The sequence below is a fragment of the Trachinotus anak genome, unplaced genomic scaffold (genome assembly GCF_046630095.1).
Source record: "Trachinotus anak isolate AG129_WGS33_773 ecotype Australia unplaced genomic scaffold, CSIRO_AGI_Tana_v1 ptg000003l, whole genome shotgun sequence".
Lineage (NCBI taxonomy): Eukaryota > Metazoa > Chordata > Actinopteri > Carangiformes > Carangidae > Trachinotus > Trachinotus anak.
This window is the reverse complement of record NW_027273854.1, coordinates 20,243,118-20,270,109: the sequence shown is the minus strand read 5'-3', so window position 1 is coordinate 20,270,109 and position 26,992 is coordinate 20,243,118. Positions and strand designations below refer to the sequence as shown.

General features: G+C 47.1%; 12 non-coding genes and 3 pseudogenes across 12 annotated transcripts; all 15 read left to right on the top strand.

Moving 5' to 3' along the window:
- The first annotated feature begins 3,711 nt into the window (after positions 1–3,711).
- Positions 3,712–3,826, top strand: LOC139619030 (U5 spliceosomal RNA). Its single transcript, XR_011690035.1, has one exon. It is a non-coding gene; the product is annotated as a U5 spliceosomal RNA (small nuclear RNA).
- Positions 3,827–9,580: 5,754 nt separating this feature from the next.
- LOC139619738 (U2 spliceosomal RNA) lies at positions 9,581–9,756 on the top strand (annotated as a pseudogene).
- Positions 9,757–10,151: 395 nt separating this feature from the next.
- LOC139619029 (U5 spliceosomal RNA) lies at positions 10,152–10,266 on the top strand. Its single transcript, XR_011690034.1, has one exon. It is a non-coding gene; the product is annotated as a U5 spliceosomal RNA (small nuclear RNA).
- A 5,757-nt stretch (positions 10,267–16,023) lies between these two features.
- On the top strand, positions 16,024–16,198 carry LOC139619791 (U2 spliceosomal RNA; annotated as a pseudogene).
- A 395-nt stretch (positions 16,199–16,593) lies between these two features.
- On the top strand, positions 16,594–16,708 carry LOC139619028 (U5 spliceosomal RNA). Its single transcript, XR_011690033.1, has one exon. It is a non-coding gene; the product is annotated as a U5 spliceosomal RNA (small nuclear RNA).
- Positions 16,709–22,460: 5,752 nt separating this feature from the next.
- Positions 22,461–22,635, top strand: LOC139619654 (U2 spliceosomal RNA; annotated as a pseudogene).
- A 403-nt stretch (positions 22,636–23,038) lies between these two features.
- LOC139619026 (U5 spliceosomal RNA) lies at positions 23,039–23,153 on the top strand. The gene has a single exon (XR_011690032.1). It is a non-coding gene; the product is annotated as a U5 spliceosomal RNA (small nuclear RNA).
- Positions 23,154–23,317: 164 nt separating this feature from the next.
- LOC139619625 (U2 spliceosomal RNA) lies at positions 23,318–23,509 on the top strand. The gene has a single exon (XR_011690616.1). It is a non-coding gene; the product is annotated as a U2 spliceosomal RNA (small nuclear RNA).
- Positions 23,510–23,896: 387 nt separating this feature from the next.
- LOC139619025 (U5 spliceosomal RNA) lies at positions 23,897–24,011 on the top strand. Its single transcript, XR_011690031.1, has one exon. It is a non-coding gene; the product is annotated as a U5 spliceosomal RNA (small nuclear RNA).
- A 164-nt stretch (positions 24,012–24,175) lies between these two features.
- LOC139619624 (U2 spliceosomal RNA) lies at positions 24,176–24,367 on the top strand. The gene has a single exon (XR_011690615.1). It is a non-coding gene; the product is annotated as a U2 spliceosomal RNA (small nuclear RNA).
- A 399-nt stretch (positions 24,368–24,766) lies between these two features.
- Positions 24,767–24,881, top strand: LOC139619024 (U5 spliceosomal RNA). The gene has a single exon (XR_011690030.1). It is a non-coding gene; the product is annotated as a U5 spliceosomal RNA (small nuclear RNA).
- Positions 24,882–25,045: 164 nt separating this feature from the next.
- On the top strand, positions 25,046–25,237 carry LOC139619602 (U2 spliceosomal RNA). The gene has a single exon (XR_011690593.1). It is a non-coding gene; the product is annotated as a U2 spliceosomal RNA (small nuclear RNA).
- A 395-nt stretch (positions 25,238–25,632) lies between these two features.
- Positions 25,633–25,747, top strand: LOC139619023 (U5 spliceosomal RNA). The gene has a single exon (XR_011690029.1). It is a non-coding gene; the product is annotated as a U5 spliceosomal RNA (small nuclear RNA).
- A 164-nt stretch (positions 25,748–25,911) lies between these two features.
- LOC139618929 (U2 spliceosomal RNA) lies at positions 25,912–26,103 on the top strand. Its single transcript, XR_011689934.1, has one exon. It is a non-coding gene; the product is annotated as a U2 spliceosomal RNA (small nuclear RNA).
- Positions 26,104–26,490: 387 nt separating this feature from the next.
- LOC139619021 (U5 spliceosomal RNA) lies at positions 26,491–26,605 on the top strand. Its single transcript, XR_011690027.1, has one exon. It is a non-coding gene; the product is annotated as a U5 spliceosomal RNA (small nuclear RNA).
- The last annotated feature ends 387 nt before the right edge of the window (positions 26,606–26,992 follow it).

Sequence of the window (26,992 nt, the reverse complement as noted above, 5' to 3'; positions counted from 1 at the left end):
GGGAGATGCAGGAAGTGGGCGGAGCTAGTTCAGAAATGGAAGATTTTCAACCACCTGAAAATAGTGAGGATGCCCCCCTCCCCGATGCCCAGCAAACAAAGAGACTTGCATCGGAATTGTCCTCTGAGTCTCCTGTAGCCTCAGAGAAGAGGGGAAGAGTTGGGACTCTCTCAGACAGTTCATCTGTGGAGGAGCCCAGAGTCTTCCCCTCCAATTCACCAAATGAAGTCTCTTTCCTGACAGTAGCTCTACAATCAACCCCTAAGGACTCCAAGCTAAATGCAGCCTTGCGTCAAAGGCCAACCCCCAGAGTCCGACGGGGGAATGGAGCTCAACTCCCTCCTTCATCACCTGTTGAAGTGAAGGAGGAGCCCCGTTCACAAGAAATAGTCTAACTGCCTTTTTTTTTTAAAAAAAAAAGATATTTTAGCATCTTAAACCTCTATTTAGTGTTTTTAAAATTTCATACCTGTTGTTTTTAATCATACTCATGACACTCACCTTCTCAACCATCAATGTGAGAAGTGTGAAGTCGAGAGTTAGAGCCCAGAGTGTTTTATCCTTTCTTAATTCTACAAAGTCAGATGTGTTTTTAATGCAGGAATGTGGCATACCGTTTTTAAAACACTACCGACAGTGGGAGGAGATGTGGCCACAGACATCGATATGGAGCGGATCAAACCAAAATAAGAACGATGGAGTGGCCATTTTAATAAAAAACCCTCAGGTTCTGGTGAAGGGTAGCACTGTGGTGAGAGACGGTAGGGCACTTTTAGCACACTTGACCTTTATGGGACAGGATTTTAACCTTCTCAATATTTATGGCTTTAACGACAAAAATGACAGGTATGACCTTTTAGAAGACCTGCAGTCCCACATGCTAGGGAGAGTGCCATTAGTTTTAGGAGGTGATTTTAACTGTATTTTAAGTCGAAAAGATAGAAAAAGAACAGGGGAAGATTTTAAAATTGACAAAACATCGGTTTTATTACAGGGCATATGCAGGGATTTTAAACTACAAGACTGTTTTAAAACCATGCATCCCAGAGAGGAGGGCTTCACCTGGTTCAGTGGTGATGGCACCAGAGCCTCTCGCATAGATTTTATTTTCACACGGGACTGCCCGCCGACCGATGCTAGATTGACCCCTGTTTTCTTTTCTGACCACCTGATGCTCTCCTGCACCCTTTCACTCTCTTCAGGTGTGACTTTTGGAAGTGGTCTGTGGAAACTCAACTGCTCCCTGCTTGAAGATCAACATCTAGTTCAGCAGTACAGGGAGCAGTACCGAGAGTGGCAGACCCTTCAAGACATGTACGATACACGAGCACACTGGTGGGAGATGGTGAAGGGAAAGACCCAGACTTTTTTCAGACAGGCAGGCAAAAAAAGAAAGGGCAAGGAGAACAGACGCATGATGGGACTGCAGAAGCGACTACAGCGCTATTTTAACCTCAACCAAAATGGAATGGATTTTAATGAAGAAATTAGAGAAATCAAATCAGAGATGTCGGTTTTAGCTGAAATTAAAAGCAAGGGTGTCATTTTAAGGAGCAGGGAACGGGAAATAGAGGAGGGTGAGAAGTGCACCAGGTATTTTTTTAAGAAAATTGTTAGTAAAGGGGGGACCATTTTAAAACTAAAAAAGGAAAACGGGTGCATAACAGAGAATATCGAAGAAATTAAACAGATTGTGGAAAATTTTTACGTAGAATTGTATAAAGAAAAGCCCATTAGAATAGACACCATGAATGAAGTTTTAAAATCCATCGATAAAAAAGTAAAAGACAGTGTGCTTTTAACCCAAGATTTTACCATTCTAGAGTTAAATAAATGTTTGTCAAGTTTTAAAAAAGGGAAGTCCCCAGGACAGGATGGACTTCCCTTGGAATTTTATTTGACCTTTTGGGACATTTTAGCACCTGATTTGATCGATGTTTTTAAAGACTTTGAGCACCTAGACCGACTTCCTGACAGTTTTAGAGTAGGGATAGTGACTCTACTGCACAAAAACAAAGACAAGACCGACCTGATGAACTGGAGACCTATCGCACTTTTAAACCTTGATTGTAAACTTTTTAGCAAACTTTTAGCCTCACGTATGTCCTTGTTTTTAAAGGGGGTGATTCACCCGGATCAAGGCTGTGCCATCCCAGGGAGGAAGATCACCGACAGCCTGGTACTGATCCGAGACACCATCTGTTACGCGAGAGACAGAAACATCCGGCTAGTAGTCCTAAATTTAGATTTTGAGAAAGCCTTCGATCGGGTCTCGCACCAGTACCTTTTCAAGGTACTGCAAAAAATGGGGTTCCCAGAAAGGTTTCTAGCTTGGGTGGGATTGCTGTATCGGGACATTACCAGCAAATTTGTGATTAACGGGCATTTGACAAAAGCAGTCGATATTAACTGCGGTGTCCGTCAGGGTTGTCCGTTATCTGCCCTCCTATACATAACATGTATAGAACCGCTGGCACAGATCTTGAGAAGGGATCAACGAATCAATGGGTTGGGAGTACCGGGGAGCGGGGGACTGGACACCAAGTGTATTTTATACATGGACGACGTGAACATTTTATGCACCGACCTTTTATCCGTCAACAGGACGCTGGACTTGACTGACTGGTTTGGACAGGCTTCTGGGTCAAAGTTGAACAAAAACAAGACCCAAGCCCAATTTTATGGACCGTGGACAGCGACTGAGATGACAGGACTCCCTTTGACTGTGACCCAGACTGACCAAAAAATACTGGGGATCAAATTTGACAGGGAGGGAGAAGGAACAACAAATTGGCCAGACGTGGTAGGGAAAGTAAAACAAAGACTAGGATATTGGGGACTTAGAGGACTGACTATTGAAGGAAAGGTTTTAATCATCAAAGCGGTGATTTTACCTTTGCTTTTACTCATCAGTTCTGTTTTTATCCCACCTAGGAGAGTGCTTTTAGATCTGGAGCGAGCCATCTTTTATTTCCTGTGGGGCTCCAAGTGGGAGAGACTGAGGAGGGAGGTCATGAAAAGGCCAAAAGAGAAAGGAGGAAAAGGAGTGCCTGACCTGTACTTGTTTTTAGGAAGCCGATACACCGCACTACACCTCAAACAAGCCACAGACCCATCCGGAAACCCCAAAACTACAGCCATGACACGTTTCTGGATGGGATCGTACCTCAGACGATTGAAGATTTTACCTACAGATCTTAAAGTACCCGTGTCTTTTAGCCTGCCACCAGCCTATGCTTTTATCCCGACGTTTTTAAAGCATTTTAAACTGGAGCAGGAGGAGCTGCATATTTTAACCAACCACCGTTCTCTGATCTCTGTTGTGCAGGAGCAGGAGCCAGTGAGTCCAGTGCGCGGGCTCGCATTTGGCGAGCCCTCAACAGTTTGGCGCAACGTGAACCATTCCGCTCTTCCAAACAGACTCCGGGACCTGTCATGGATGGTGGCTCATGAGATTCTCCCAGTCAGGTCCGTCATGCACTCCCGGGGCATGTCAACACGCTCAACCTGCCCCCGACCCGGTTGTGGCGCGCCAGAGTCGGTGAGGCATTTGCTCTGGGAGTGCAGCGCTGCCGTAGACCAGTGGGCAATGGCCGGCTCCTTGCAATTCCCGTACTTGCCAGCAAGGGAGGTCCTTACAGCACAACTGGTGCTGTATGGGGTGACTGGGACCAATGGGGTCCTCGGCCGCTCTTGAGGAGAGGCCTGTACTGACTCTGGTTTCTCTTCATCACGCACAAGTCTTTCGCCTTTTACTAAAGACTTCCGTGGAGAGGAACACCAATGAGTTTAAGCTATTTTTGGCAGGCTCTGCCGTATGGCTGAGCCCTTTGAGTTTGTGAAAAGTCAAACAGCTGTCGAGGTCAGGAATGGGGAGGTGGGCGGAGGTGGTGAAAAGCAGCCATTGCTCCGCTCATGTCAAAAGCAGCCAACCGCGACCAGCGAGATTTGTGCCAAGAGCCTGGCTGGAACGCCAGACACTTTGGGCCCATCGCTTCTCGGCCTTTTGGCTAAGACTGCGGTCGCCTCCTTTTGATGGTTAAATTCTTGCCTGTTGTGGCTCTGAGTTAAACCAGCTCTTGGGAGGAAATTGTCTACATTCCTTGTTTAAAGTTGTGCAACTTTTCTGTAGTTGCATATCTTAAACAAATAGGAATTCATTGGCCCAGAGAATCTCTTACCTGCGCTCTGCCGGATTCAACACCTTGTCCAGGCCAAAACTTGAAAAGGTAAGTACGTTTTTAGATTTTTTTCCTTTTTATATTTTTAATTGTATTTACTTATTTATTGTTCATTGTTTTTTTTTGTCCATTGTAAGTTTTTTACTGATTTTAGATCCTTTTAGCTTGTGGTGCCTCCACCATGTCGGCCACCCATGCCAACATGCGGAGGCACCACAGCGTCCGTTTTAAGTTTAAAGAAAAGGATGGAAAGCTCCTGGAGATGTCAAGGCTAGATTTCTCCAGGAAGCTAATCCAACAGGCTTTGAAATTCACAGCAAACGATTTGAATTGTATTTTGACCCTACCATTAAATAAAGGTTTTGATGTAAGCTTCCAGTCTGCGGCTATCTTGAGAGAATTTTGGACAAGATTTGAGTCTGTGAAACCCCAGTTTTCTGCATTTGTTGTTGAAAAACTGACTGATAATGCATTGAAAACAGTCATTGTCAGAATGTTTAATGAGACAGTGAATGCAGAAGACATTTGTATATGGCTGGGGAGATACTGCACTGTTAAAGGCCAGGCTACCAAAGTGAGAGATGAGGACGGCATCTGGAATTGCGCTTGGAGGGTCCCCATTCAACAATGGCAGGACCCCCAGGGCTTCCAAGGCCTGAAACATCTGCCGTCAATGATAGTTCTGGGTGAAAACAGGGGCTACATCCACTACCAAGGTCAGCCCAAGCTCTGCCGCAAGTGCGGTGAGCATGGGCACCTGGTAGAAGCGTGCACAAAAACCTTTTGCGGAAAGTGTAGAGAAATTGGGCACACTTTTGAGGAGTGCACCAATGGCAGGAAGTGCAACCTTTGTGGAGAAACAAATCATCTCTTCAGAGCTTGCCCCAAATCGTTTGCCAACAAACTAAAGGCAGCAAAAGCCAATGAACAAAATGGAGGACAAAAAGAAAAAGAGCAGGTTGAAGAGGCTGGGCAGGAAAATTCAAATCTCCCGCCAGATACTGTGATTGGAGAGGAGGGATCATGTGAGGCGGGAGAGGGGGAGGGGCCTGCAACAGCCCCATCAATGGAGAGTGGAGAGGAGGATGGGGAGATGCAGGAAGTGGGCGGAGCTAGTTCAGAAATGGAAGATTTTCAACCACCTGAAAATAGTGAGGATGCCCCCCTCCCCGATGCCCAGCAAACAAAGAGACTTGCATCGGAATTGTCCTCTGAGTCTCCTGTAGCCTCAGAGAAGAGGGGAAGAGTTGGGACTCTCTCAGACAGTTCATCTGTGGAGGAGCCCAGAGTCTTCCCCTCCAATTCACCAAATGAAGTCTCTTTCCTGACAGTAGCTCTACAATCAACCCCTAAGGACTCCAAGCTAAATGCAGCCTTGCGTCAAAGGCCAACCCCCAGAGTCCGACGGGGGAATGGAGCTCAACTCCCTCCTTCATCACCTGTTGAAGTGAAGGAGGAGCCCCGTTCACAAGAAATAGTCTAACTGCCTTTTTTTTTAAAAAAAAAAGATATTTTAGCATCTTAAACCTCTATTTAGTGTTTTTAAAATTTCATACCTGTTGTTTTTAATCATACTCATGACACTCACCTTCTCAACCATCAATGTGAGAAGTGTGAAGTCGAGAGTTAGAGCCCAGAGTGTTTTATCCTTTCTTAAATCTACAAAGTCAGATGTGTTTTTAATGCAGGAATGTGGCATACCGTTTTTAAAACACTACCGACAGTGGGAGGAGATGTGGCCACAGACATCGATATGGAGCGGATCAAACCAAAATAAGAACGATGGAGTGGCCATTTTAATAAAAAACCCTCAGGTTCTGGTGAAGGGTAGCACTGTGGTGAGAGACGGTAGGGCACTTTTAGCACACTTGACCTTTATGGGACAGGATTTTAACCTTCTCAATATTTATGGCTTTAACGACAAAAATGACAGGTATGACCTTTTAGAAGACCTGCAGTCCCACATGCTAGGGAGAGTGCCATTAGTTTTAGGAGGTGATTTTAACTGTATTTTAAGTCGAAAAGATAGAAAAAGAACAGGGGAAGATTTTAAAATTGACAAAACATCGGTTTTATTACAGGGCATATGCAGGGATTTTAAACTACAAGACTGTTTTAAAACCATGCATCCCAGAGAGGAGGGCTTCACCTGGTTCAGTGGTGATGGCACCAGAGCCTCTCGCATAGATTTTATTTTCACACGGGACTGCCCGCCGACCGATGCTAGATTGACCCCTGTTTTCTTTTCTGACCACCTGATGCTCTCCTGCACCCTTTCACTCTCTTCAGGTGTGACTTTTGGAAGTGGTCTGTGGAAACTCAACTGCTCCCTGCTTGAAGATCAACATCTAGTTCAGCAGTACAGGGAGCAGTACCGAGAGTGGCAGACCCTTCAAGACATGTACGATACACGAGCACACTGGTGGGAGATGGTGAAGGGAAAGACCCAGACTTTTTTCAGACAGGCAGGCAAAAAAAGAAAGGGCAAGGAGAACAGACGCATGATGGGACTGCAGAAGCGACTACAGCGCTATTTTAACCTCAACCAAAATGGAATGGATTTTAATGAAGAAATTAGAGAAATCAAATCAGAGATGTCGGTTTTAGCTGAAATTAAAAGCAAGGGTGTCATTTTAAGGAGCAGGGAACGGGAAATAGAGGAGGGTGAGAAGTGCACCAGGTATTTTTTTAAGAAAATTGTTAGTAAAGGGGGGACCATTTTAAAACTAAAAAAGGAAAACGGGTGCATAACAGAGAATATCGAAGAAATTAAACAGATTGTGGAAAATTTTTACGTAGAATTGTATAAAGAAAAGCCCATTAGAATAGACACCATGAATGAAGTTTTAAAATCCATCGATAAAAAAGTAAAAGACAGTGTGCTTTTAACCCAAGATTTTACCATTCTAGAGTTAAATAAATGTTTGTCAAGTTTTAAAAAAGGGAAGTCCCCAGGACAGGATGGACTTCCCTTGGAATTTTATTTGACCTTTTGGGACATTTTAGCACCTGATTTGATCGATGTTTTTAAAGACTTTGAGCACCTAGACCGACTTCCTGACAGTTTTAGAGTAGGGATAGTGACTCTACTGCACAAAAACAAAGACAAGACCGACCTGATGAACTGGAGACCTATCGCACTTTTAAACCTTGATTGTAAACTTTTTAGCAAACTTTTAGCCTCACGTATGTCCTTGTTTTTAAAGGGGGTGATTCACCCGGATCAAGGCTGTGCCATCCCAGGGAGGAAGATCACCGACAGCCTGGTACTGATCCGAGACACCATCTGTTACGCGAGAGACAGAAACATCCGGCTAGTAGTCCTAAATTTAGATTTTGAGAAAGCCTTCGATCGGGTCTCGCACCAGTACCTTTTCAAGGTACTGCAAAAAATGGGGTTCCCAGAAAGGTTTCTAGCTTGGGTGGGATTGCTGTATCGGGACATTACCAGCAAATTTGTGATTAACGGGCATTTGACAAAAGCAGTCGATATTAACTGCGGTGTCCGTCAGGGTTGTCCGTTATCTGCCCTCCTATACATAACATGTATAGAACCGCTGGCACAGATCTTGAGAAGGGATCAACGAATCAATGGGTTGGGAGTACCGGGGAGCGGGGGACTGGACACCAAGTGTATTTTATACATGGACGACGTGAACATTTTATGCACCGACCTTTTATCCGTCAACAGGACGCTGGACTTGACTGACTGGTTTGGACAGGCTTCTGGGTCAAAGTTGAACAAAAACAAGACCCAAGCCCAATTTTATGGACCGTGGACAGCGACTGAGATGACAGGACTCCCTTTGACTGTGACCCAGACTGACCAAAAAATACTGGGGATCAAATTTGACAGGGAGGGAGAAGGAACAACAAATTGGCCAGACGTGGTAGGGAAAGTAAAACAAAGACTAGGATATTGGGGACTTAGAGGACTGACTATTGAAGGAAAGGTTTTAATCATCAAAGCGGTGATTTTACCTTTGCTTTTACTCATCAGTTCTGTTTTTATCCCACCTAGGAGAGTGCTTTTAGATCTGGAGCGAGCCATCTTTTATTTCCTGTGGGGCTCCAAGTGGGAGAGACTGAGGAGGGAGGTCATGAAAAGGCCAAAAGAGAAAGGAGGAAAAGGAGTGCCTGACCTGTACTTGTTTTTAGGAAGCCGATACACCGCACTACACCTCAAACAAGCCACAGACCCATCCGGAAACCCCAAAACTACAGCCATGACACGTTTCTGGATGGGATCGTACCTCAGACGATTGAAGATTTTACCTACAGATCTTAAAGTACCCGTGTCTTTTAGCCTGCCACCAGCCTATGCTTTTATCCCGACGTTTTTAAAGCATTTTAAACTGGAGCAGGAGGAGCTGCATATTTTAACCAACCACCGTTCTCTGATCTCTGTTGTGCAGGAGCAGGAGCCAGTGAGTCCAGTGCGCGGGCTCGCATTTGGCGAGCCCTCAACAGTTTGGCGCAACGTGAACCATTCCGCTCTTCCAAACAGACTCCGGGACCTGTCATGGATGGTGGCTCATGAGATTCTCCCAGTCAGGTCCGTCATGCACTCCCGGGGCATGTCAACACGCTCAACCTGCCCCCGACCCGGTTGTGGCGCGCCAGAGTCGGTGAGGCATTTGCTCTGGGAGTGCAGCGCTGCCGTAGACCAGTGGGCAATGGCCGGCTCCTTGCAATTCCCGTACTTGCCAGCAAGGGAGGTCCTTACAGCACAACTGGTGCTGTATGGGGTGAGCCAAAAAACACTGAAGAACGATGACTTTGCCCAGATGTGGCTCACCCTAGCCGCCATCAAAGACGCCATATGGACCTCCAGAAACTTGCTGGTAAGGAAGCACATGCAGATCCCCCCCGTGGCTGTGATCCGGATGGCTGTAGGCGGCAGGCCTAGGACACAGCCACAAAGAAGCATCGCCTCTGTGCCCATTCGGACGAAGGAGCCGGAGCCACACATGAAAAGGTCAAAGCAGCGGCGGCCTGGCTCTCCGGGTGAGGCAGGTGGGAAGGAGCAACAGGGTGAGGATCTCCTCTGAGCACCACGACAGGATCCCGAGAGACCAAATGTTTGGGGGAGCGGAATGAGTGACCCTGGGTAGGGACTCATTCTGCTCCTGCACAAAATTAGAAAGAAGAGAAGTTTTAAACCAATGCACTCCCTTTTTAAAGATTTGGGACACTCCATGGTTTTCATTTGTGAGATGGATTTTATGTTTGACAACATGTAAAACCCCTTGAAATATTTGTTTTTAATGTTTAAAAAAAAAAAAAAAAACAAACAAACAATGGTTTTACAACTATTTATCATATTGTTGTGATTATAATGTACCCTTTGTATCTCAAGATGTAAACCTTCTTTGAAAAAACTTGAAATGAGTGTCAATAAATCTTTTCGAAAGAAAAAAATCTGTTCTTATCAGTTTAATATCTGATATGTCCTCTACCCGAGGACAAACATATTAAACGGATTTTTAGAACTGGGAGCTGAAAAAGGGGCTTGCTCCGTTCACTCCACGCATCGACCTGGCATTGCAGTGCCGCCGGGAACGGTGCACCCTTCTCTGGCCGTGTGGAAAAGCAAGCAAGCAAGCAAGCAAGCAAACAATGACGCAAACGTACAGTTTCAAATGCCCCTCTGGCAGTGGCTGGAGGAAGGTGAGTCAACCTGCCCCACAGCTGATATCCCTCACGCGCCCTGGAAGGGCTGCTAGCCTCCAATCAACCCCGCATTTTCCCTGTATTTTGGTCCCCGGGGGCCTGCAAGCGCCTGATAACTTGAGAAATTTGTGGGGATTGCATGTTGAGGCCCAGACACTTTTCTCCACAGCCCGATTGGCTAGAGCCCGTGACAACATGGGGAGGGGGCGGGGATTTGGCAAGCTAAGAGAAGGCTACCGTGAGGGCGGTGACTGGGACCAATGGGGTCCTCGGCCGCTCTTGAGGAGAGGCCTGTACTGACTCTGGTTTCTCTTCATCACGCACAAGTCTTTCGCCTTTTACTAAAGACTTCCGTGGAGAGGAACACCAATGAGTTTAAGCTATTTTTGGCAGGCTCTGCCGTATGGCTGAGCCCTTTGAGTTTGTGAAAAGTCAAACAGCTGTCGAGGTCAGGAATGGGGAGGTGGGCGGAGGTGGTGAAAAGCAGCCATTGCTCCGCTCATGTCAAAAGCAGCCAACCGCGACCAGCGAGATTTGTGCCAAGAGCCTGGCTGGAACGCCAGACACTTTGGGCCCATCGCTTCTCGGCCTTTTGGCTAAGACTGCGGTCGCCTCCTTTTGATGGTTAAATTCTTGCCTGTTGTGGCTCTGAGTTAAACCAGCTCTTGGGAGGAAATTGTCTACATTCCTTGTTTAAAGTTGTGCAACTTTTCTGTAGTTGCATATCTTAAACAAATAGGAATTCATTGGCCCAGAGAATCTCTTACCTGCGCTCTGCCGGATTCAACACCTTGTCCAGGCCAAAACTTGAAAAGGTAAGTACGTTTTTAGATTTTTTTCCTTTTTATATTTTTAATTGTATTTACTTATTTATTGTTCATTGTTTTTTTTTGTCCATTGTAAGTTTTTTACTGATTTTAGATCCTTTTAGCTTGTGGTGCCTCCACCATGTCGGCCACCCATGCCAACATGCGGAGGCACCACAGCGTCCGTTTTAAGTTTAAAGAAAAGGATGGAAAGCTCCTGGAGATGTCAAGGCTAGATTTCTCCAGGAAGCTAATCCAACAGGCTTTGAAATTCACCGCAAACGATTTGAATTGTATTTTGACCCTACCATTAAATAAAGGTTTTGATGTAAGCTTCCAGTCTGCGGCTATCTTGAGAGAATTTTGGACAAGATTTGAGTCTGTGAAACCCCAGTTTTCTGCATTTGTTGTTGAAAAACTGACTGATAATGCATTGAAAACAGTCATTGTCAGAATGTTTAATGAGACAGTGAATGCAGAAGACATTTGTATATGGCTGGGGAGATACTGCACTGTTAAAGGCCAGGCTACCAAAGTGAGAGATGAGGACGGCATCTGGAATTGCGCTTGGAGGGTCCCCATTCAACAATGGCAGGACCCCCAGGGCTTCCAAGGCCTGAAACATCTGCCGTCAATGATAGTTCTGGGTGAAAACAGGGGCTACATCCACTACCAAGGTCAGCCCAAGCTCTGCCGCAAGTGCGGTGAGCATGGGCACCTGGTAGAAGCGTGCACAAAAACCTTTTGCGGAAAGTGTAGAGAAATTGGGCACACTTTTGAGGAGTGCACCAATGGCAGGAAGTGCAACCTTTGTGGAGAAACAAATCATCTCTTCAGAGCTTGCCCCAAATCGTTTGCCAACAAACTAAAGGCAGCAAAAGCCAATGAACAAAATGGAGGACAAAAAGAAAAAGAGCAGGTTGAAGAGGCTGGGCAGGAAAATTCAAATCTCCCGCCAGATACTGTGATTGGAGAGGAGGGATCATGTGAGGCGGGAGAGGGGGAGGGGCCTGCAACAGCCCCATCAATGGAGAGTGGAGAGGAGGATGGGGAGATGCAGGAAGTGGGCGGAGCTAGTTCAGAAATGGAAGATTTTCAACCACCTGAAAATAGTGAGGATGCCCCCCTCCCCGATGCCCAGCAAACAAAGAGACTTGCATCGGAATTGTCCTCTGAGTCTCCTGTAGCCTCAGAGAAGAGGGGAAGAGTTGGGACTCTCTCAGACAGTTCATCTGTGGAGGAGCCCAGAGTCTTCCCCTCCAATTCACCAAATGAAGTCTCTTTCCTGACAGTAGCTCTACAATCAACCCCTAAGGACTCCAAGCTAAATGCAGCCTTGCGTCAAAGGCCAACCCCCAGAGTCCGACGGGGGAATGGAGCTCAACTCCCTCCTTCATCACCTGTTGAAGTGAAGGAGGAGCCCCGTTCACAAGAAATAGTCTAACTGCCTTTTTTTTTTAAAAAAAAAAAAAAGATATTTTAGCATCTTAAACCTCTATTTAGTGTTTTTAAAATTTCATACCTGTTGTTTTTAATCATACTCATGACACTCACCTTCTCAACCATCAATGTGAGAAGTGTGAAGTCGAGAGTTAGAGCCCAGAGTGTTTTATCCTTTCTTAATTCTACAAAGTCAGATGTGTTTTTAATGCAGGAATGTGGCATACCGTTTTTAAAACACTACCGACAGTGGGAGGAGATGTGGCCACAGACATCGATATGGAGCGGATCAAACCAAAATAAGAACGATGGAGTGGCCATTTTAATAAAAAACCCTCAGGTTCTGGTGAAGGGTAGCACTGTGGTGAGAGACGGTAGGGCACTTTTAGCACACTTGACCTTTATGGGACAGGATTTTAACCTTCTCAATATTTATGGCTTTAACGACAAAAATGACAGGTATGACCTTTTAGAAGACCTGCAGTCCCACATGCTAGGGAGAGTGCCATTAGTTTTAGGAGGTGATTTTAACTGTATTTTAAGTCGAAAAGATAGAAAAAGAACAGGGGAAGATTTTAAAATTGACAAAACATCGGTTTTATTACAGGGCATATGCAGGGATTTTAAACTACAAGACTGTTTTAAAACCATGCATCCCAGAGAGGAGGGCTTCACCTGGTTCAGTGGTGATGGCACCAGAGCCTCTCGCATAGATTTTATTTTCACACGGGACTGCCCGCCGACCGATGCTAGATTGACCCCTGTTTTCTTTTCTGACCACCTGATGCTCTCCTGCACCCTTTCACTCTCTTCAGGTGTGACTTTTGGAAGTGGTCTGTGGAAACTCAACTGCTCCCTGCTTGAAGATCAACATCTAGTTCAGCAGTACAGGGAGCAGTACCGAGAGTGGCAGACCCTTCAAGACATGTACGATACACGAGCACACTGGTGGGAGATGGTGAAGGGAAAGACCCAGACTTTTTTCAGACAGGCAGGCAAAAAAAGAAAGGGCAAGGAGAACAGACGCATGATGGGACTGCAGAAGCGACTACAGCGCTATTTTAACCTCAACCAAAATGGAATGGATTTTAATGAAGAAATTAGAGAAATCAAATCAGAGATGTCGGTTTTAGCTGAAATTAAAAGCAAGGGTGTCATTTTAAGGAGCAGGGAACGGGAAATAGAGGAGGGTGAGAAGTGCACCAGGTATTTTTTTAAGAAAATTGTTAGTAAAGGGGGGACCATTTTAAAACTAAAAAAGGAAAACGGGTGCATAACAGAGAATATCGAAGAAATTAAACAGATTGTGGAAAATTTTTACGTAGAATTGTATAAAGAAAAGCCCATTAGAATAGACACCATGAATGAAGTTTTAAAATCCATCGATAAAAAAGTAAAAGACAGTGTGCTTTTAACCCAAGATTTTACCATTCTAGAGTTAAATAAATGTTTGTCAAGTTTTAAAAAAGGGAAGTCCCCAGGACAGGATGGACTTCCCTTGGAATTTTATTTGACCTTTTGGGACATTTTAGCACCTGATTTGATCGATGTTTTTAAAGACTTTGAGCACCTAGACCGACTTCCTGACAGTTTTAGAGTAGGGATAGTGACTCTACTGCACAAAAACAAAGACAAGACCGACCTGATGAACTGGAGACCTATCGCACTTTTAAACCTTGATTGTAAACTTTTTAGCAAACTTTTAGCCTCACGTATGTCCTTGTTTTTAAAGGGGGTGATTCACCCGGATCAAGGCTGTGCCATCCCAGGGAGGAAGATCACCGACAGCCTGGTACTGATCCGAGACACCATCTGTTACGCGAGAGACAGAAACATCCGGCTAGTAGTCCTAAATTTAGATTTTGAGAAAGCCTTCGATCGGGTCTCGCACCAGTACCTTTTCAAGGTACTGCAAAAAATGGGGTTCCCAGAAAGGTTTCTAGCTTGGGTGGGATTGCTGTATCGGGACATTACCAGCAAATTTGTGATTAACGGGCATTTGACAAAAGCAGTCGATATTAACTGCGGTGTCCGTCAGGGTTGTCCGTTATCTGCCCTCCTATACATAACATGTATAGAACCGCTGGCACAGATCTTGAGAAGGGATCAACGAATCAATGGGTTGGGAGTACCGGGGAGCGGGGGACTGGACACCAAGTGTATTTTATACATGGACGACGTGAACATTTTATGCACCGACCTTTTATCCGTCAACAGGACGCTGGACTTGACTGACTGGTTTGGACAGGCTTCTGGGTCAAAGTTGAACAAAAACAAGACCCAAGCCCAATTTTATGGACCGTGGACAGCGACTGAGATGACAGGACTCCCTTTGACTGTGACCCAGACTGACCAAAAAATACTGGGGATCAAATTTGACAGGGAGGGAGAAGGAACAACAAATTGGCCAGACGTGGTAGGGAAAGTAAAACAAAGACTAGGATATTGGGGACTTAGAGGACTGACTATTGAAGGAAAGGTTTTAATCATCAAAGCGGTGATTTTACCTTTGCTTTTACTCATCAGTTCTGTTTTTATCCCACCTAGGAGAGTGCTTTTAGATCTGGAGCGAGCCATCTTTTATTTCCTGTGGGGCTCCAAGTGGGAGAGACTGAGGAGGGAGGTCATGAAAAGGCCAAAAGAGAAAGGAGGAAAAGGAGTGCCTGACCTGTACTTGTTTTTAGGAAGCCGATACACCGCACTACACCTCAAACAAGCCACAGACCCATCCGGAAACCCCAAAACTACAGCCATGACACGTTTCTGGATGGGATCGTACCTCAGACGATTGAAGATTTTACCTACAGATCTTAAAGTACCCGTGTCTTTTAGCCTGCCACCAGCCTATGCTTTTATCCCGACGTTTTTAAAGCATTTTAAACTGGAGCAGGAGGAGCTGCATATTTTAACCAACCACCGTTCTCTGATCTCTGTTGTACAGGAGCAGGAGCCAGTGAGTCCAGTGCGCGGGCTCGCATTTGGCGAGCCCTCAACAGTTTGGCGCAACGTGAACCATTCCGCTCTTCCAAACAGACTCCGGGACCTGTCATGGATGGTGGCTCATGAGATTCTCCCAGTCAGGTCCGTCATGCACTCCCGGGGCATGTCAACACGCTCAACCTGCCCCCGACCCGGTTGTGGCGCGCCAGAGTCGGTGAGGCATTTGCTCTGGGAGTGCAGCGCTGCCGTAGACCAGTGGGCAATGGCCGGCTCCTTGCAATTCCCGTACTTGCCAGCAAGGGAGGTCCTTACAGCACAACTGGTGCTCTATGGGGTGAGCCAAAAAACACTGAAGAAAGATGACTTTGCCCAGATGTGGCTCACCCTAGCCGCCATCAAAGACGCCATATGGACCTCCAGAAACTTGCTGGTAAGGAAGCACATGCAGATCCCCCCCGTGGCTGTGATCCGGATGGCTGTAGGCGGCAGGCCTAGGACACAGCCACAAAGAAGCATCGCCTCTGTGCCCATTCGGACGAAGGAGCCGGAGCCACACATGAAAAGGTCAAAGCAGCGGCGGCCTGGCTCTCCGGGTGAGGCAGGTGGGAAGGAGCAACAGGGTGAGGATCTCCTCTGAGCACCACGACAGGATCCCGAGAGACCAAATGTTTGGGGGAGCGGAATGAGTGACCCTGGGTAGGGACTCACTCTGCTCCTGCACAAAATTAGAAAGAAGAGAAGTTTTAAACCAATGCACTCCCTTTTTAAAGATTTGGGACACTCCATGGTTTTCATTTGTGAGATGGATTTTATGTTTGACAACATGTAAAACCCCTTGAAATATTTGTTTTTAATGTTTTAAAAAAAAACAAAACAAACAAACAATGGTTTTACAACTATTTATCATATTGTTGTGATTATAATGTACCCTTTGTATCTCAAGATGTAAACCTTCTTTGAAAAAACTTGAAATGAGTGTCAATAAATCTTTTCGAAAGAAAAAATCTGTTCTTATCAGTTTAATATCTGATATGTCCTCTACCCGAGGACAAACATATTAAACGGATTTTTAGAACTGGGAGCTGAAAAAGGGGCTTGCTCCGTTCACTCCACGCATCGACCTGGCATTGCAGTGCCGCCGGGAACGGTGCACCCTTCTCTGGCCGTGTGGAAAAGCAAGCAAGCAAGCAAGCAAGCAAACAATGACGCAAACGTACAGTTTCAAATGCCCCTCTGGCAGTGGCTGGAGGAAGGTGAGTCAACCTGCCCCACAGCTGATATCCCTCACGCGCCCTGGAAGGGCTGCTAGCCTCCAATCAACCCCGCATTTTCCCTGTATTTTGGTCCCCGGGGGCCTGCAAGCGCCTGATAACTTGAGAAATTTGTGGGGATTGCATGTTGAGGCCCAGACACTTTTCTCCACAGCCCGATTGGCTAGAGCCCGTGACAACATGGGGAGGGGGCGGGGATTTGGCAAGCTAAGAGAAGGCTACCGTGAGGGCGGTGACTGGGACCAATGGGGTCCTCGGCCGCTCTTGAGGAGAGGCCTGTACTGACTCTGGTTTCTCTTCATCACGCACAAGTCTTTCGCCTTTTACTAAAGACTTCCGTGGAGAGGAACACCAATGAGTTTAAGCTATTTTTGGCAGGCTCTGCCGTATGGCTGAGCCCTTTGAGTTTGTGAAAAGTCAAACAGCTGTCGAGGTCAGGAATGGGGAGGTGGGCGGAGGTGGTGAAAAGCAGCCATTGCTCCGCTCATGTCAAAAGCAGCCAACCGCGACCAGCGAGATTTGTGCCAAGAGCCTGGCTGGAACGCCAGACACTTTGGGCCCATCGCTTCTCGGCCTTTTGGCTAAGACTGCGGTCGCCTCTTTTTGATGGTTAAATTCTTGCCTGTTGTGGCTCTGAGTTAAACCAGCTCTTGGGAGGAAATTGTCTACATTCCTTGTTTAAAGTTGTGCAACTTTTCTGTAGTTGCATATCTTAAACAAATAGGAATTCATTGGCCCAGAGAATCTCTTACCTGAGCTCTGCCGGATTCAACACCTTGTCCAGGCCAAAACTTGAAAAGGTAAGTACGTTTTTAGATTTTTTTCCTTTTTTATATTTTTAATTGTATTTACTTATTTATTGTTCATTGTTTTTTTTTGTCCATTGTAAGTTTTTTACTGATTTTAGATCCTTTTAGCTTGTGGTGCCTCCACCATGTCGGCCACCCATGCCAACATGCGGAGGCACCACAGCGTCCGTTTTAAGTTTAAAGAAAAGGATGGAAAGCTCCTGGAGATGTCAAGGCTAGATTTCTCCAGGAAGCTAATCCAACAGGCTTTGAAATTCACAGCAAACGATTTGAATTGTATTTTGACCCTACCATTAAACAAAGGTTTTGATGTAAGCTTCCAGTCTGCGGCTATCTTGAGAGAATTTTGGACAAGATTTGAGTCTGTGAAACCCCAGTTTTCTGCATTTGTTGTTGAAAAACTGACTGATAATGCATTGAAAACAGTCATTGTCAGAATGTTTAATGAGACAGTGAATGCAGAAGACATTTGTATATGGCTGGGGAGATACTGCACTGTTAAAGGCCAGGCTACCAAAGTGAGAGATGAGGACGGCATCTGGAATTGCGCTTGGAGGGTCCCCATTCAACAATGGCAGGACCCCCAGGGCTTCCAAGGCCTGAAACATCTGCCGTCAATGATAGTTCTGGGTGAAAACAGGGGCTACATCCACTACCAAGGTCAGCCCAAGCTCTGCCGCAAGTGTGGTGAGCATGGGCACCTGGTAGAAGCGTGCACAAAAACCTTTTGCGGAAAGTGTAGAGAAATTGGGCACACTTTTGAGGAGTGCACCAATGGCAGGAAGTGCAACCTTTGTGGAGAAACAAATCATCTCTTCAGAGCTTGCCCCAAATCGTTTGCCAACAAACTAAAGGCAGCAAAAGCCAATGAACAAAATGGAGGACAAAAAGAAAAAGAGCAGGTTGAAGAGGCTGGGCAGGAAAATTCAAATCTCCCGCCAGATACTGTGATTGGAGAGGAGGGATCATGTGAGGCGGGAGAGGGGGAGGGGCCTGCAACAGCCCCATCAATGGAGAGTGGAGAGGAGGATGGGGAGATGCAGGAAGTGGGCGGAGCTAGTTCAGAAATGGAAGATTTTCAACCACCTGAAAATAGTGAGGATGCCCCCCTCCCCGATGCCCAGCAAACAAAGAGACTTGCATCGGAATTGTCCTCTGAGTCTCCTGTAGCCTCAGAGAAGAGGGGAAGAGTTGGGACTCTCTCAGACAGTTCATCTGTGGAGGAGCCCAGAGTCTTCCCCTCCAATTCACCAAATGAAGTCTCTTTTCTGACAGTAGCTCTACAATCAACCCCTAAGGACTCCAAGCTAAATGCAGCCTTGCGTCAAAGGCCAACCCCCAGAGTCCGACGGGGGAATGGAGCTCAACTCCCTCCTTCATCACCTGTTGAAGTGAAGGAGGAGCCCCGTTCACAAGAAATAGTCTAACTGCCTTTTTTTTGAAAAAAAAAAGATATTTTAGCATCTTAAACCTCTATTTAGTGTTTTTAAAATTTCATACCTGTTGTTTTTAATCATACTCATGACACTCACCTTCTCAACCATCAATGTGAGAAGTGTGAAGTCGAGAGTTAGAGCCCAGAGTGTTTTATCCTTTCTTAAATCTACAAAGTCAGATGTGTTTTTAATGCAGGAATGTGGCATACCGTTTTTAAAACACTACCGACAGTGGGAGGAGATGTGGCCACAGACATCGATATGGAGCGGATCAAACCAAAATAAGAACGATGGAGTGGCCATTTTAATAAAAAACCCTCAGGTTCTGGTGAAGGGTAGCACTGTGGTGAGAGACGGTAGGGCACTTTTAGCACACTTGACCTTTATGGGACAGGATTTTAACCTTCTCAATATTTATGGCTTTAACGACAAAAATGACAGGTATGACCTTTTAGAAGACCTGCAGTCCCACATGCTAGGGAGAGTGCCATTAGTTTTAGAAGGTGATTTTAACTGTATTTTAAGTCGAAAAGATAGAAAAAGAACAGGGGAAGATTTTAAAATTGACAAAACATCGGTTTTATTACAGGGCATATGCAGGGATTTTAAACTACAAGACTGTTTTAAAACCATGCATCCCAGAGAGGAGGGCTTCACCTGGTTCAGTGGTGATGGCACCAGAGCCTCTCGCATAGATTTTATTTTCACACGGGACTGCCCGCCGACCGATGCTAGATTGACCCCTGTTTTCTTTTCTGACCACCTGATGCTCTCCTGCACCCTTTCACTCTCTTCAGGTGTGACTTTTGGAAGTGGTCTGTGGAAACTCAACTGCTCCCTGCTTGAAGATCAACATCTAGTTCAGCAGTACAGGGAGCAGTACCGAGAGTGGCAGACCCTTCAAGACATGTACGATACACGAGCACACTGGTGGGAGATGGTGAAGGGAAAGACCCAGACTTTTTTCAGACAGGCAGGCAAAAAAAGAAAGGGCAAGGAGAACAGACGCATGATGGGACTGCAGAAGCGACTACAGCGCTATTTTAACCTCAACCAAAATGGAATGGATTTTAATGAAGAAATTAGAGAAATCAAATCAGAGATGTCGGTTTTAGCTGAAATTAAAAGCAAGGGTGTCATTTTAAGGAGCAGGGAACGGGAAATAGAGGAGGGTGAGAAGTGCACCAGGTATTTTTTTAAGAAAATTGTTAGTAAAGGGGGGACCATTTTAAAACTAAAAAAGGAAAACGGGTGCATAACAGAGAATATCGAAGAAATTAAACAGATTGTGGAAAATTTTTACGTAGAATTGTATAAAGAAAAGCCCATTAGAATAGACACCATGAATGAAGTTTTAAAATCCATCGATAAAAAAGTAAAAGACAGTGTGCTTTTAACCCAAGATTTTACCATTCTAGAGTTAAATAAATGTTTGTCAAGTTTTAAAAAAGGGAAGTCCCCAGGACAGGATGGACTTCCCTTGGAATTTTATTTGACCTTTTGGGACATTTTAGCACCTGATTTGATCGATGTTTTTAAAGACTTTGAGCACCTAGACCGACTTCCTGACAGTTTTAGAGTAGGGATAGTGACTCTACTGCACAAAAACAAAGACAAGACCGACCTGATGAACTGGAGACCTATCGCACTTTTAAACCTTGATTGTAAACTTTTTAGCAAACTTTTAGCCTCACGTATGTCCTTGTTTTTAAAGGGGGTGATTCACCCGGATCAAGGCTGTGCCATCCCAGGGAGGAAGATCACCGACAGCCTGGTACTGATCCGAGACACCATCTGTTACGCGAGAGACAGAAACATCCGGCTAGTAGTCCTAAATTTAGATTTTGAGAAAGCCTTCGATCGGGTCTCGCACCAGTACCTTTTCAAGGTACTGCAAAAAATGGGGTTCCCAGAAAGGTTTCTAGCTTGGGTGGGATTGCTGTATCGGGACATTACCAGCAAATTTGTGATTAACGGGCATTTGACAAAAGCAGTCGATATTAACTGCGGTGTCCGTCAGGGTTGTCCGTTATCTGCCCTCCTATACATAACATGTATAGAACCGCTGGCACAGATCTTGAGAAGGGATCAACGAATCAATGGGTTGGGAGTACCGGGGAGCGGGGGACTGGACACCAAGTGTATTTTATACATGGACGACGTGAACATTTTATGCACCGACCTTTTATCCGTCAACAGGACGCTGGACTTGACTGACTGGTTTGGACAGGCTTCTGGGTCAAAGTTGAACAAAAACAAGACCCAAGCCCAATTTTATGGACCGTGGACAGCGACTGAGATGACAGGACTCCCTTTGACTGTGACCCAGACTGACCAAAAAATACTGGGGATCAAATTTGACAGGGAGGGAGAAGGAACAACAAATTGGCCAGACGTGGTAGGGAAAGTAAAACAAAGACTAGGATATTGGGGACTTAGAGGACTGACTATTGAAGGAAAGGTTTTAATCATCAAAGCGGTGATTTTACCTTTGCTTTTACTCATCAGTTCTGTTTTTATCCCACCTAGGAGAGTGCTTTTAGATCTGGAGCGAGCCATCTTTTATTTCCTGTGGGGCTCCAAGTGGGAGAGACTGAGGAGGGAGGTCATGAAAAGGCCAAAAGAGAAAGGAGGAAAAGGAGTGCCTGACCTGTACTTGTTTTTAGGAAGCCGATACACCGCACTACACCTCAAACAAGCCACAGACCCATCCGGAAACCCCAAAACTACAGCCATGACACGTTTCTGGATGGGATCGTACCTCAGACGATTGAAGATTTTACCTACAGATCTTAAAGTACCCGTGTCTTTTAGCCTGCCACCAGCCTATGCTTTTATCCCGACGTTTTTAAAGCATTTTAAACTGGAGCAGGAGGAGCTGCATATTTTAACCAACCACCGTTCTCTGATCTCTGTTGTGCAGGAGCAGGAGCCAGTGAGTCCAGTGCGCGGGCTCGCATTTGGCGAGCCCTCAACAGTTTGGCGCAACGTGAACCATTCCGCTCTTCCAAACAGACTCCGGGACCTGTCATGGATGGTGGCTCATGAGATTCTCCCAGTCAGGTCCGTCATGCACTCCCGGGGCATGTCAACACGCTCAACCTGCCCCCGACCCGGTTGTGGCGCGCCAGAGTCGGTGAGGCATTTGCTCTGGGAGTGCAGCGCTGCCGTAGACCAGTGGGCAATGGCCGGCTCCTTGCAATTCCCGTACTTGCCAGCAAGGGAGGTCCTTACAGCACAACTGGTGCTGTATGGGGTGAGCCAAAAAACACTGAAGAACGATGACTTTGCCCAGATGTGGCTCACCCTAGCCGCCATCAAAGACGCCATATGGACCTCCAGAAACTTGCTGGTAAGGAAGCACATGCAGATCCCCCCCGTGGCTGTGATCCGGATGGCTGTAGGCGGCAGGCCTAGGACACAGCCACAAAGAAGCATCGCCTCTGTGCCCATTCGGACGAAGGAGCCGGAGCCACACATGAAAAGGTCAAAGCAGCGGCGGCCTGGCTCTCCGGGTGAGGCAGGTGGGAAGGAGCAACAGGGTGAGGATCTCCTCTGAGCACCACGACAGGATCCCGAGAGACCAAATGTTTGGGGGAGCGGAATGAGTGACCCTGGGTAGGGACTCATTCTGCTCCTGCACAAAATTAGAAAGAAGAGAAGTTTTAAACCAATGCACTCCCTTTTTAAAGATTTGGGACACTCCATGGTTTTCATTTGTGAGATGGATTTTATGTTTGACAACATGTAAAACCCCTTGAAATATTTGTTTTTAATGTTTTAAAAAAAAAAAACAAACAAACAATGGTTTTACAACTATTTATCATATTGTTGTGATTATAATGTACCCTTTGTATCTCAAGATGTAAACCTTCTTTGAAAAAAACTTGAAATGAGTGTCAATAAATCTTTTCGAAAAAAAAAATCTGTTCTTATCAGTTTAATATCTGATATGTCCTCTACCCGAGGACAAACATATTAAACGGATTTTTAGAACTGGGAGCTGAAAAAGGGGCTTGCCCCGTTCACTCCACGCATCGACCTGGCATTGCAGTGCCGCCGGGAACGGTGCACCCTTCTCTGGCCGTGTGGAAAAGCAAGCAAGCAAGCAAGCAAGCAAGCAAGCAAACAATGACGCAAACGTACAGTTTCAAATGCCCCTCTGGCAGTGGCTGGAGGAAGGTGAGTCAACCTGCCCCACAGCTGATATCCCTCACGCGCCCTGGAAGGGCTGCTAGCCTCCAATCAACCCCGCATTTTCCCTGTATTTTGGTCCCCGGGGGCCTGCAAGCGCCTGATAACTTGAGAAATTTGTGGGGATTGCATGTTGAGGCCCAGACACTTTTCTCCACAGCCCGATTGGCTAGAGCCCGTGACAACATGGGGAGGGGGCGGGGATTTGGCAAGCTAAGAGAAGGCTACCGTGAGGGCGGTGACTGGGACCAATGGGGTCCTCGGCCGCTCTTGAGGAGAGGCCTGTACTGACTCTGGTTTCTCTTCATCACGCACAAGTCTTTCGCCTTTTACTAAAGACTTCCGTGGAGAGGAACACCAATGAGTTTAAGCTATTTTTGGCAGGCTCTGCCGTATGGCTGAGCCCTTTGAGTTTGTGAAAAGTCAAACAGCTGTCGAGGTCAGGAATGGGGAGGTGGGCGGAGGTGGTGAAAAGCAGCCATTGCTCCGCTCATGTCAAAAGCAGCCAACCGCGACCAGCGAGATTTGTGCCAAGAGCCTGGCTGGAACGCCAGACACTTTGGGCCCATCGCTTCTCGGCCTTTTGGCTAAGATCAAGTGTAGTATCTGTTCTTATCAGTTTAATATCTGATATGTCCTCTACCCAAGGACAAACATATTAAACGGATTTTTAGAACTGGGAGCTGAAAAAGGGGCTTGCTCCGTTCACTCCACGCATCGACCTGGCATTGCAGTGCCGCCGGGAACGGTGCACCCTTCTCTGGCCGTGTGGAAAAGCAAGCAAGCAAGCAAACAATGACGCAAACGTACAGTTTCAAATGCCCCTCTGGCAGTGGCTGGAGGAAGGTGAGTCAACCTGCCCCACAGCTGATATCCCTCACGCGCCCTGGAAGGGCTGCTAGCCTCCAATCAACCCCGCATTTTCCCTGTATTTTGGTCCCCGGGGGCCTGCAAGCGCCTGATAACTTGAGAAATTTGTGGGGATTGCATGTTGAGGCCCAGACACTTTTCTCCACAGCCCGATTGGCTAGAGCCCGTGACAACATGGGGAGGGGGCGGGGATTTGGCAAGCTAAGAGAAGGCTACCGTGAGGGCGGTGACTGGGACCAATGGGGTCCTCGGCCGCTCTTGAGGAGAGGCCTGTACTGACTCTGGTTTCTCTTCATCACGCACAAGTCTTTCGCCTTTTACTAAAGACTTCCGTGGAGAGGAACACCAATGAGTTTAAGCTATTTTTGGCAGGCTCTGCCGTATGGCTGAGCCCTTTGAGTTTGTGAAAAGCCAAACAGCTGTCGAGGTCAGGAATGGGGAGGTGGGCGGAGGTGGTGAAAAGCAGCCATTGCTCCGCTCATGTCAAAAGCAGCCAACCGCGACCAGCGAGATTTGTGCCAAGAGCCTGGCTGGAACGCCAGACACTTTGGGCCCATCGCTTCTCGGCCTTTTGGCTAAGATCAAGTGTAGTATCTGTTCTTATCAGTTTAATATCTGATATGTCCTCTACCCAAGGACAAACATATTAAACGGATTTTTAGAACTGGGAGCTGAAAAAGGGGCTTGCTCCGTTCACTCCACGCATCGACCTGGCATTGCAGTGCCGCCGGGAACGGTGCACCCTTCTCTGGCCGTGTGGAAAAGCAAGCAAGCAAGCAAGCAAGCAAGCAAACAATGACGCAAACGTACAGTTTCAAATGCCCCTCTGGCAGTGGCTGGAGGAAGGTGAGTCAACCTGCCCCACAGCTGATATCCCTCACGCGCCCTGGAAGGGCTGCTAGCCTCCAATCAACCCCGCATTTTCCCTGTATTTTGGTCCCCGGGGGCCTGCAAGCGCCTGATAACTTGAGAAATTTGTGGGGATTGCATGTTGAGGCCCAGACACTTTTCTCCACAGCCCGATTGGCTAGAGCCCGTGACAACATGGGGAGGGGGCGGGGATTTGGCAAGCTAAGAGAAGGCTACCGTGAGGGCGGTGACTGGGACCAATGGGGTCCTCGGCCGCTCTTGAGGAGAGGCCTGTACTGACTCTGGTTTCTCTTCATCACGCACAAGTCTTTCGCCTTTTACTAAAGACTTCCGTGGAGAGGAACACCAATGAGTTTAAGCTATTTTTGGCAGGCTCTGCCGTATGGCTGAGCCCTTTGAGTTTGTGAAAAGTCAAACAGCTGTCGAGGTCAGGAATGGGGAGGTGGGCGGAGGTGGTGAAAAGCAGCCATTGCTCCGCTCATGTCAAAAGCAGCCAACCGCGACCAGCGAGATTTGTGCCAAGAGCCTGGCTGGAACGCCAGACACTTTGGGCCCATCGCTTCTCGGCCTTTTGGCTAAGATCAAGTGTAGTATCTGTTCTTATCAGTTTAATATCTGATATGTTCTCTACCCGAGGACAAACATATTAAACGGATTTTTAGAACTGGGAGCTGAAAAAGGGGCTTGCTCCGTTCACTCCACGCATCGACCTGGCATTGCAGTGCCGCCGGGAACGGTGCACCCTTCTCTGGCCGTGTGGAAAAGCAAGCAAGCAAGCAAGCAAGCAAACAATGACGCAAACGTACAGTTTCAAATGCCCCTCTGGCAGTGGCTGGAGGAAGGTGAGTCAACCTGCCCCACAGCTGATATCCCTCATGCGCCCTGGAAGGGCTGCTAGCCTCCAATCAACCCCGCATTTTCCCTGTATTTTGGTCCCCGGGGGCCTGCAAGCGCCTGATAACTTGAGAAATTTGTGGGGATTGCATGTTGAGGCCCAGACACTTTTCTCCACAGCCCGATTGGCTAGAGCCCGTGACAACATGGGGAGGGGGCGGGGATTTGGCAAGCTAAGAGAAGGCTACCGTGAGGGCGGTGACTGGGACCAATGGGGTCCTCGGCCGCTCTTGAGGAGAGGCCTGTACTGACTCTGGTTTCTCTTCATCACGCACAAGTCTTTCGCCTTTTACTAAAGACTTCCGTGGAGAGGAACACCAATGAGTTTAAGCTATTTTTGGCAGGCTCTGCCGTATGGCTGAGCCCTTTGAGTTTGTGAAAAGTCAAACAGCTGTCGAGGTCAGGAATGGGGAGGTGGGCGGAGGTGGTGAAAAGCAGCCATTGCTCCGCTCATGTCAAAAGCAGCCAACCGCGACCAGCGAGATTTGTGCCAAGAGCCTGGCTGGAACGCCAGACACTTTGGGCCCATCGCTTCTCGGCCTTTTGGCTAAGATCAAGTGTAGTATCTGTTCTTATCAGTTTAATATCTGATATGTCCTCTACCCGAGGACAAACATATTAAACGGATTTTTAGAACTGGGAGCTGAAAAAGGGGCTTGCCCCGTTCACTCCACGCATCGACCTGGCATTGCAGTGCCGCCGGGAACGGTGCACCCTTCTCTGGCCGTGTGGAAAAGCAAGCAAGCAAGCAAGCAATGACGCAAACGTACAGTTTCAAATGCCCCTCTGGCAGTGGCTGGAGGAAGGTGAGTCAACCTGCCCCACAGCTGATATCCCTCACGCGCCCTGGAAGGGCTGCTAGCCTCCAATCAACCCCGCATTTTCCCTGTATTTTGGTCCCCGGGGGCCTGCAAGCGCCTGATAACTTGAGAAATTTGTGGGGATTGCATGTTGAGGCCCAGACACTTTTCTCCACAGCCCGATTGGCTAGAGCCCGTGACAACATGGGGAGGGGGCGGGGATTTGGCAAGCTAAGAGAAGGCTACCGTGAGGGCGGTGACTGGGACCAATGGGGTCCTCGGCCGCTCTTGAGGAGAGGCCTGTACTGACTCTGGTTTCTCTTCATCACGCACAAGTCTTTCGCCTTTTACTAAAGACTTCCGTGGAGAGGAACACCAATGAGTTTAAGCTATTTTTGGCAGGCTCTGCCGTATGGCTGAGCCCTTTGAGTTTGTGAAAAGTCAAACAGCTGTCGAGGTCAGGAATGGGGAGGTGGGCGGAGGTGGTGAAAAGCAGCCATTGCTCCGCTCATGTCAAAAGCAGCCAACCGCGACCAGCGAGATTTGTGCCAAGAGCCTGGCTGGAACGCCAGACACTTTGGGCCCACCGCTTCTCGGCCTTTTGGCTAAGACTGCGGTTGCCTCCTTTTGATGGTTAAATTCTTGCCTTTTGTGGCTCTGAGTTAAACCAGCTCTTGGGAGGAAATTGTCTACATTCCTTGTTTAAAGTTGTGCAACTTTTCTGTGGTTGCATATCTTAAACAAATAGGAATTCATTGGCCCAGAGAATCTCTTACCTGCGCTCTGCCGGATTCAACACCTTGTCCAG